Genomic DNA, 9,546 nt, shown 5'->3' with positions numbered 1-9,546 from the left:
TATAGAAATATATAAGTATATTTTAAAATAATATTTTAAACAAAATGTATACTGTATTTTAAAATGTGTACAGAAAATCAAGGCCCCAAATAGCTAGAACAACTTTAAAAGAACAACACCAACTAACATTTATCCAAGAGGAATGAAAATATATAGAGAGACAAAATCTGTTCATAAATGTTTATAGTAACTTTGTTCATAATTGCCCAAGACTGAAAGTAACCCAAATGTCCATTAACTGGTAAACAGATAAATGAATTTTGCTATATCCATACAATGAAATACCACTCAATAATGAGAAGAAATAAACTACTGATACGTGTAATAACATGTATGATTCTGAAAAGCATTATGCTAAGTCAAAAAAGTCAGATACAAAAGACTGTGGAACCAAACTGTGTGGCTCCATTTACATGACATTACAAAAAAAGGAAAAACTACAGGAACAGGCTCAGAGTTACCAAGGGGTACCCTGAAATAACTCTTGGGGGAATATTGGATTATTTTGTATCTTAATTGGTTGGTGGCTACCTGACTGCACATATGTAGCAAAACTCATTGAAGTATATATGAAAAGAGGGTCAATTTCACTCTATTTAAATCATAACTCAATAAACCTGATGTTTTCCATTCCAAGTACTTGAATCAATAAATCTGATTTAAAAAAATATTTTGGCTGATATGTTTGTAAAAGTCTTGAAAGAAAACCAGCATATAGATGAGTGAAGCCCATCTTTCAAGCAACAAGTATGCTTATGCAGTTAAAGTTTTCTAGACAATAGAAAAGGATGAAGAGTTTCCCAGTTTCTCAGCTGAGAATAGCCCAAAATTGATAACATACCTTAACAATGATATCAATTAAACTCCAGAATTATAATTATAGATACAAATATATCAAATATTAGCAAACCTATTTGAGCATTATTTAAAAATAATTATGTAGTATAGCCAAATAGAGTTTATTCAGAATTTTTTTTTTTTTTTTTTTTTTTTTTTTTTTTTTTGAGATGGAGCCTCGCTCTTGTTGCCCAGGCTGGAGTGCAATGGCATGATCTCGGCTCACCACAAACTCCACCTCCCAGGTTCAAGTGATTCTCCTGCCTCAGCCTCCTGAGTAGCTGGAATTATAGGCATGCACCACCACGCCTGGCTAATTTTGTATTTTTAGTAGAGACTGTGTTTCTTCATATTGGTCAGGCTGGTCTTGAACTCCCAACCTCAGATGATCTGCCTCCCAAAGTGTTGGATTACAGGTGTGAGCCACCACACCTGGCCTTCAGAATTTTTTAAATGTTCAACATAAGGTAATCTATTGGCATCTATTCCTGATTTTAAAATGCCTCAATAAATGAAAAAAGTAATAATGTCTAAAATGTAATGTTATGAGGAAATGCCTAAAATTATCAACCAAAATCCTTCTAAATAATGAAATATCAAAGAAATGAGGTATAAAAATCAGAAAAGTAGAGATAAAGTTATAATTATTTACAGATTATATAACTACCTATTTTATAATTATTTACAGATTATATAACTATCTATTAGGAAACCTTCCCCCCAAAATAAGCTCAAATACTTTTGAAACTAATTAGAATACTTATTTTCTAGTTTTAAATAAAATCTATAAATACAATATCACAGAAAATAGTAATCAGTTGGAAAATATAATGAAAAAACAGGTGCCAGCAGTAAAAATAACAACAACAACAACAACATAATTCTTTGCATAACCCAAAACATAGAGAACCTATTAAAGAGCTATAAAATTTGGCTGGGCGCAGTGGCTCACACCTGTAATCCTAGTACTTTGGGAGGCCCAGGCAGGCAGATCACTTGAGGTCAGGAGGTCAGGAGTTTGAAACTACCTGACCAACACAGTAAAAACCCGTCTCTACTAAAAACACAAAAATTAGCCGGACGTGGTTGTGCATGCCTGTAATCCCAGCCACTTGGGAGGCTGAGGCAGAAGAATCGCTTGAACCGGGAGGCAGAGGTTGCAGTGAGCGGAGATTGCACCACAGCACTCCAGCCTGGGCGACAAAGTGAGACTCTGTCTCAAGAAACAAAACAAAACAAAACAAAAAAACTTTACTGAAGAACATAAGTGAAAACATGAGTAAATGGTAAGACCCTGCTTGTCTCTCAATAAGGCTGATTGTTATGAAGATGTAAATTCTTCTCAGAGCTCACTCAAGAGCTACAAAAAAATTTGTCCACACAAAATATGTGAATGTTTACAGCAGTTGTATTCGTAATTATCCAAAACTATAGACACAATAAACAGATTGTATTATACCCCATACAAATGACATACTTCTTAGCAATGAAAACTAATGAACTATGGATACATGCAACAACATGGCTAAGTCTTAAAAGCATTATGGCAAATGAAAAAAGCCAGACACAAATAGCTTCATTGTATTTGGTTCCACTTATATGTCATTTGGGGAAAGAAAAAAATCATACTATCAGAAATTAGATCTGGTTGCCAGAGGCTAGTAGTAGTGAAAATGGTTTAATTGCAAGAGAGCACAATGGAAATTTCTGGGATGTTGAAATATACTATATCTTGATTGGGTTACATGAGTTTACGTATTTGTACTTGTCAAACTGTGCACCTAAAAGGGGTGGATTTGCTGGCAAATTATAATATAAATTATAATAAATATAAGTTATACCTCCAAAAACCTGACTTACAAAAATAACATAGATATACATAATGTTCATGCAAAGCATGCAATAGGTGTTAAATGTGGGGAATTGCTATTTTACTCATAATTTTAAATTTTGTTCTGATTTACAAGTGGCAAAAAGTTGTGAGTATAATAGTAATTTTACATTTTAATTGCCTATATGCACATTTACAATGAAATGTATATACAGCTTTGTAATTCTTTGCTTTTATCTATGTGATTTGGTTTTTGTTTGTTTAGTGATGGGAGTCTATGTGGCTCAGCTGGCCGCGAACTCCTAGGCTCATGTAATCCTCCTGCCTTAGCCATCTGAGTCGCTGTGACCACAGGTGCATACCACTGCATGCAACTCTTATTTTATTATATTAATTGAAATATAATTTTATATGTGTTTAATATAATAAACATTAACATTTGTGTTCTACATGTCTTTTCTTTCTTCATTTGTCTAGTAATTCATACTTACTGCATTTGGAAAATTTATAGGTATGCTATGGATTGGAAATTTTAAAAATCTAGTCCTTCGATATAGATAGCTTCTAGAAGTCTCTAGAAGCATTGTTCTAGAGACAAGTCTAGAGGTTCGTGCGAATGTGTATGTGTGTGTGTGTGTGTGTGTGTGTGAGAGAGAGAGAGAGAGAGTTTGTGTGTTAGTTATTTCCCTTGCAATTGGATTGACTGTCCATTCTTCAGACCCAATCTCCTCTCTATAAGGTAACAATTTTAGAAATTCCAATGGTTTAAAATATAAGATAAATTCTCCAATATAGCTCTATTGGCAATCTGTAACTAATTCTCAACTTTTTCTGAAACTGGAGGAAAGAGAGTGTGATTGGCCACATCAAACTTCAACATGAAGTTCCTTCCAGTTTTAAAATCCTAACTTTTGTTCCTAAGAAACAAACAGTGCTCAAGGGTGGTTGCCAGGGCCAGTGCACAGAGAAGTCTCTTTCCACTAGTCATTTTTGCCAATTTTGGGCACTTCCTTCTAAACTAGCAAACAGTTACAGGTGACTGGGCTGCATAAGGTCCCTGCCCAGCCCTATAGTAGGGAAGATGAACAAGGTCATCTGTGCCCACAAGGATTTATAGCTTACCTTATAATAAGAATTGCTCTCAAAATGACGGTCCCAAGGTCAGAAAGATCTATAACTATCATGAAACATTCAATTGTGTTTTCCTTCTTGTGTAATAAAGTGGTGCCAGAAATACTAGAGAGGTTTTATACCCACATCATGAAAATTAACAGCTTCTTCCTTAAATTTCAGAAAACTAAACATTTATTTTATCCAACCATCCAAACCCCAAATTCCTCAAGATTTTTATTCCTATTAGGTAAGGATTTTTGTTTGTTTGTTTGTTTTAGATGGAGTTTCGCTCTTGTTGCCCAGGCTGGAGTGTGCAGTGGTGCTATCTTGGCTCACTGCAGCCTCCACCTCCCAAGTAGCTGAGATTACAGGCATGTGCCACCACGCCCGACCAATATTTGTATTTTTTAGTACAAACAGGGTTTCACCATGTTGGCCAGGCTGGTCTCGAATTCCTGGCCTCAAGTGATTCTCCCACCTTAGCCTCCCAAAGTGCTAGGATTATAGGCATGAGCCACCGTGCCCAACCCCTACTAGTTAAGGTTTTCACTGCCCACTTGAAACTGTTATCCCAGCAGGGTAGTACCTTCACTCCTAAAGGACTGAACCACTGTCTGCAAAACAGTCACAGTCAATCAGATAATTAGCTTGATTCTGATACACCATCGTTTCTTCCATTGTCTTAGCTTTTTAGCTTACAATTTTATGTATTTAGGTAACATAAAAATACTTACATTTAGAGATTTTTTGAAGTAAGATAATAGACATGGCATTAATTTCCTGTAGCTTGTTGATATTTTCAAATATTGGAATGCAAGGTTTATGCAGAGATCTAATTTCCAGGCTTTTCTTTTGCTAAAATGTGAAACCCTGGACCTTAAGAAATAATGATCTGAAGGCTTTTCATTTTGGAGCAAATAGTTTAAAACCCAACCATTTATCAAGAACATCCTTCTAGAATGTTTTTTCAGGAAAAGGTCTTACTTTCCTCATAAACCCATATAACTACATTTAACATAAAATGGGAGATACATGATTTATCACATATCCCTGTTTGGTTTAAGCCAAACACTTTTCTCTGGTTCACAATTACTTAACCCTTCCTATCCTGTGATGTTTCTCTTTATCTGTCTTGCACCTTTATGTAAGGTGCCTCTGAACTTCTGTGGAAGCGAGAAAGTATATAGCACTCAAAAATAAGCTGATTAACCTAGTAATGGCAGTTTAAGAATGGATTTTCTGTGAGGTCCTTCTCCTCCTTCACTATTATTTTGTTTAATTACTTAGATCTGGAGGTCTTTCAAGACTCTAAATTTCTTTCTTTTAATTAAATCCATGTAATAATATAATCAGGTAAAAATATTTATTAAAACTGGATATTATTCACTCTTTCTCACCTAATGAAATCAGAAATAACTTACTGGGTTTCTGGAAAAGATAATTTTTTAAAACAAAAATAAAAAATGTTGCAAGCAACTAAACTCACTAAACTCAGATAGTGAGTAATGGTGTTCCTCAAGAAAGTACTAGAATAAGCATCTGAAATTAGTCTTTAAGAATAAAAATTCAGGCCACGTGTGGTGGCAGATGCCTGTAATTCCAGCTACTCAGGAAGCTGAGGCAGGATGACAGCTTGAAACTATTCAAAGCAGCATGCAAGGTATTTGATATTTGGATGACATAAAAGCAACACGTTTTCTTAAAGATAGCATAAAAGATTTAACTTACAACCAAAATCTGGGGCTCAGGTTTACCCCTGAATACAAGTCTTATGAAGGATGACCTTATTTCAAACATGTCTTATACCCCTGTGTCAGTAATAAAACCATGCGAGCAAGCAACTTCAATGCCTGTCATCACATTCAGGAAGCTAGATTCTTTCTAAACTCCCTTCAGTTAAAAGTCCTCCAGTTGGTCTTATTTACTGTGGTCAGATAATCAAATGGCAGGGTCTCTCACCTCAGGGATCCAGGGTGTAAATTAGAGAGAAGGCACAAGCGAACTGAGTTTGGTGGTTTGTTGAGACCCTGATAGACGTTTGTCTACCTCACAAAAGCCTCTGTACAATTGGGTTCAATTTGTCACAATTGACAGTTTCTGCTCTAAAGAATCTGGAGTGGCACAGATGTTATAGTTTCTATCCTTCCTCAGTTTGGACCAGAGAGACTCAGGAGAGTCAATAATTCCAAGCAATCTGACCAACCCAAAATATAAAGTGTTTTCTATTTTTTTCTCCTATTCTTCTGATGTTATTTGAGATCAGATTCCTTAGCATGAGAGAAGTAGTTTCCCAGCCATTGCCAGACCCAACCAGGAGACCTGCAAAAATGCAGTCTTTCATAAACTTTTAAAAGAGCTCTAAAAGGTACAAGCTGCGAGAACATCCTAACAGAAGTCCACAAGCTTATGGAATGCAGAACACTGCCTGACCTATTACTGTATTCCACCATAGTGTGTGAGTCAGTTGATACTGCAGTAGTCCCTCATCACTGGTAATAGATACTGCAACAGTCCCTCATCACTGGTAATAGAATTGACAGAGGAGCTTGACACATTGCCTTAAATGCCAATGAACTCATTTAACTCAAAACTCCCTTAGAAGTTTCAAAGAAAGCCAAATTTATAATCAAACATCAACAGCAGGGCCATAAGACGGCACAATTACAATTGCTTTTGGGACAAAAGTCACCAAACTCATGTTTTTTTGTTGTTTCCAGGAAGATGACTGAGGAAAACAAAAATTGTTGTGTAGGCACCTTGCAGTGAGTACAGTTTCCATATAATTGTCTTAAGAGTAATTGAATCTGTCCTTTAACAACTCGCAAATTATCTCCTGACAAGTCGAAATAATAGACCTTTTTGTTAAAAGGAGAAAGCTTGTGGAGACCAAAGGTTAAACAGGTCTTTTCATCATGATAAATCACTGGTTAATGAGGTTACTATTGTTGGGTATTATGACCATTCCCTTTAATGCCATTACCTCCTGTTTGTAAAGCTGACACTAGTAATGATCTACATTCTTTGAACTTTTCCACAATATTGACTGGCTTCTCTGAGCAGATGTTCCTTGGATGCAATTGCAATAGGGACTACAATTCTTAGTCATGGAAAGAGCTTCAAGAAAGTTTATGAAATCCAGACGGTCAAGGCATTTGCAGAGAGGCAGGAGGAGGTAGTAGAAAACATAAGAACACAACATTTTAATTCTGTGATAACAATATCAATTTGCTGTAAGAACCGGAATGAATGGCCCTTAATTGGAAGGTCACACTGCCATTGTCACCAGGAGAAGAAATTAACCAATTACTGCAGTAGACTCTGTAGTATCAAATGTCAAAATTAAGATTTTTCCCTTACAAATGCAGTTCCACAATAAAGTAGTTCTTCATTTAAACTTGATAACTGAACAGAAATAGAACTATATAATTTTCACAATGGAAGGATTTCAAAGATCAATTACATAGGGAACAGATACCCAGAGGCAGGCATTTTAGCAACATTGGAAACCACATAATGAATATATCATCAATATCACATTTGTAGCAGCGTTCTTAGGGCAGAATGGCTTCCAGGGCACATTACAATTTTTGAATCACAAAATCGCCCTTCTTTTGTTGTTTATTTTTGTTATTGTTTTGTTTTACTTTTGTTTTGCTTATCTGATTCAAAAAAGAAACAAATCAATAATCCAGACATACTGCCAATATGAAATAAATTATGCGCAATGCCTTCCAAATATACATATGATTAGTGTTGTGTAGGCTGGATATCCAGGTATGTTGGCATGAACTATATATGTTATTCATCACTCAATGTCCACTGCCTTTGTGAAAGAAGAAAACAATAAAACCATGCAATTGTAATCACTCAAGAGCTAGTAGGCACTCAATAAATATCAGTTGAGTTAAACAGAAAAACATTTGTATGAATTTATGCCATTACTATTTGATACACTGAGATATTATAAATGTTTTCATCTTTGCATTGCCGGGAAAGAATTTTTCTTATAGATGAATGAATCCAGAAACACCAATGCTTGTTACTTTTTCTCCCTCACAGTAAGTAATCACATCAGCAGGTTAGCTAATCTTTGGTACTTCAGTCTTGAGCCTAGCTAACACAGGCTGGGTTTGTTTCACTTTTGAGACAACACTGATGAGATTCAGAGAGAAAAAAATGAAGCAGTTAGAAAAAAAAAAGGAGTGGGGAAGTAAGAGAACAGTCTGTATTCAGCATGTAAAAACTCTCCTTAATGGCAAGGACTATATTTTATTCACTTAGTACCTATCAGATGGAAAGTTTTCAATACATGTTTGTTGACTTAATTTCACAAATACATAAAGATACAAATTCACAAATGAAAACTTCATGTATACACTATAGTTTATGGCTTAACTATTTTAGAATTCCTTTTCCAAAGCTGGCTCACTTCAAATACTTAATTTGTTATTACAAATTCCATGAGTCAATTGAGTGGGGAATCACTTTGTCTATTTTGATGGATTAAGGACATGGATCCATCGAGCAAGTAACAAACTGCATAAATAGGAAATATCAATTTCAAAATGACTTTGTTCTACTTTTAAAAATTGCAAAAAGGAGACTGTCCAAAGTAAAATTGTTCAAATTAATGCAATAAGAGGTGGTCTTGGTTGAGTGCCTTTCCTGAGGAAAGAGGTTTCCATCCTTGGTAAAAGAATCAAAACCTTCCCTTTTGCACAACAAAGGGTGAAACATGGTATTGAAACATTAATCTCTTAAGTGCTTTGTCTCTGCACCACCAAAGATTCTGAGATAGGGGGAAAACTCTGGATGTCTGGAATCTCATATCAAAGCACTATTAATTAGCTGTTTTTCACTTTTTTTGAAAACACAACCCTGGGAACCACAGGGGGGATTAGGCAAATGTTAATTAGTAGGGCTTAATTTCCAAACCAAAGCTCAACCAGGCCGATTCAGTCATTCAGCTGAAATTGGGGGGGGGGGGGGGGGCGGGAATCAAAAACACATCAGGATGTTTTGAAATATATGACATATCAAGTCCCGCATGAGCAAAACAGATATTCCACTTAATTTCATTTTTCACCACATTTAGGTGTCATAGAGAGTCTAAATTGGAGATTAAGCCTATTTTCTCATTTTCAGAGCTTATAGAGCTTCAATCATCAATTAACTTGTGATTCTGAGAATCTAGAGACAGTTGGTAGACAGACAGAGACATGATGAGAAAATGACAATTTACATTTCACTTGAGCCTCACAATAATTTTACATTGTGTTAGCTTTGGCTGGTATTATTATTCCTGTTGTAGATGAGAAAACTGAAGTTCTAAGAGGTAAAATAAGAGCCTAGATAAAGCTCAGGGATATACGACTACTAGGGAAAGACGCTCATGTAAACTAAAATTAAATCCTAAGCCCCCTACAGATTGATGGGATCCCTTCTTAGCCAAGGGCATCCAATAAAAAAATAAAAACTGAATTCCTGGCCATGACTGGAAGGAAGAGAGGTTGAACACACCTCATTATACCCCCTTCCTTTTGGAGTTTAGACACACTGACCAGCATTAATATTAAAATAGAGATCATAAGACTGACAGAACAGATTCTTTGTGGCAATAAGATACCAAAGTATACATGACCTGAGGCCATACGAGGCAAGGGTTAAATTGATGCCTGTAGGTCATCAATCTTCTTACATAGGATCCTTGTCTTTACTTAAAACAACCCTTTCTGCTGACTCCAAGTTTTAGACAGAGGCTTACT

The 9,546-nt window shown here is 35.7% G+C and overlaps 1 long non-coding RNA gene across 1 annotated transcript in view; it reads right to left on the bottom strand.

Moving 5' to 3' along the window:
• LOC108519097 (uncharacterized) overlaps positions 1-5,811 on the bottom strand; it is a 31,466-nt gene extending 25,655 nt beyond the window's left edge. Inside the window, exon 1 of the long non-coding RNA XR_001882527.1 lies at positions 5,741-5,811. This is a non-coding gene — a long non-coding RNA (uncharacterized LOC108519097). The remainder of the gene's footprint in view (positions 1-5,740) is intronic.
• Positions 5,812-9,546: the final 3,735 nt, after the last annotated feature.

This window comes from Rhinopithecus bieti, unplaced genomic scaffold, assembly GCF_001698545.2.
Source record: "Rhinopithecus bieti isolate Rb0 unplaced genomic scaffold, ASM169854v2 scaffold_2350, whole genome shotgun sequence".
Classification (NCBI taxonomy): domain Eukaryota; kingdom Metazoa; phylum Chordata; class Mammalia; order Primates; family Cercopithecidae; genus Rhinopithecus; species Rhinopithecus bieti.
This window is presented reverse-complemented; position numbering and strand designations above follow the sequence as displayed.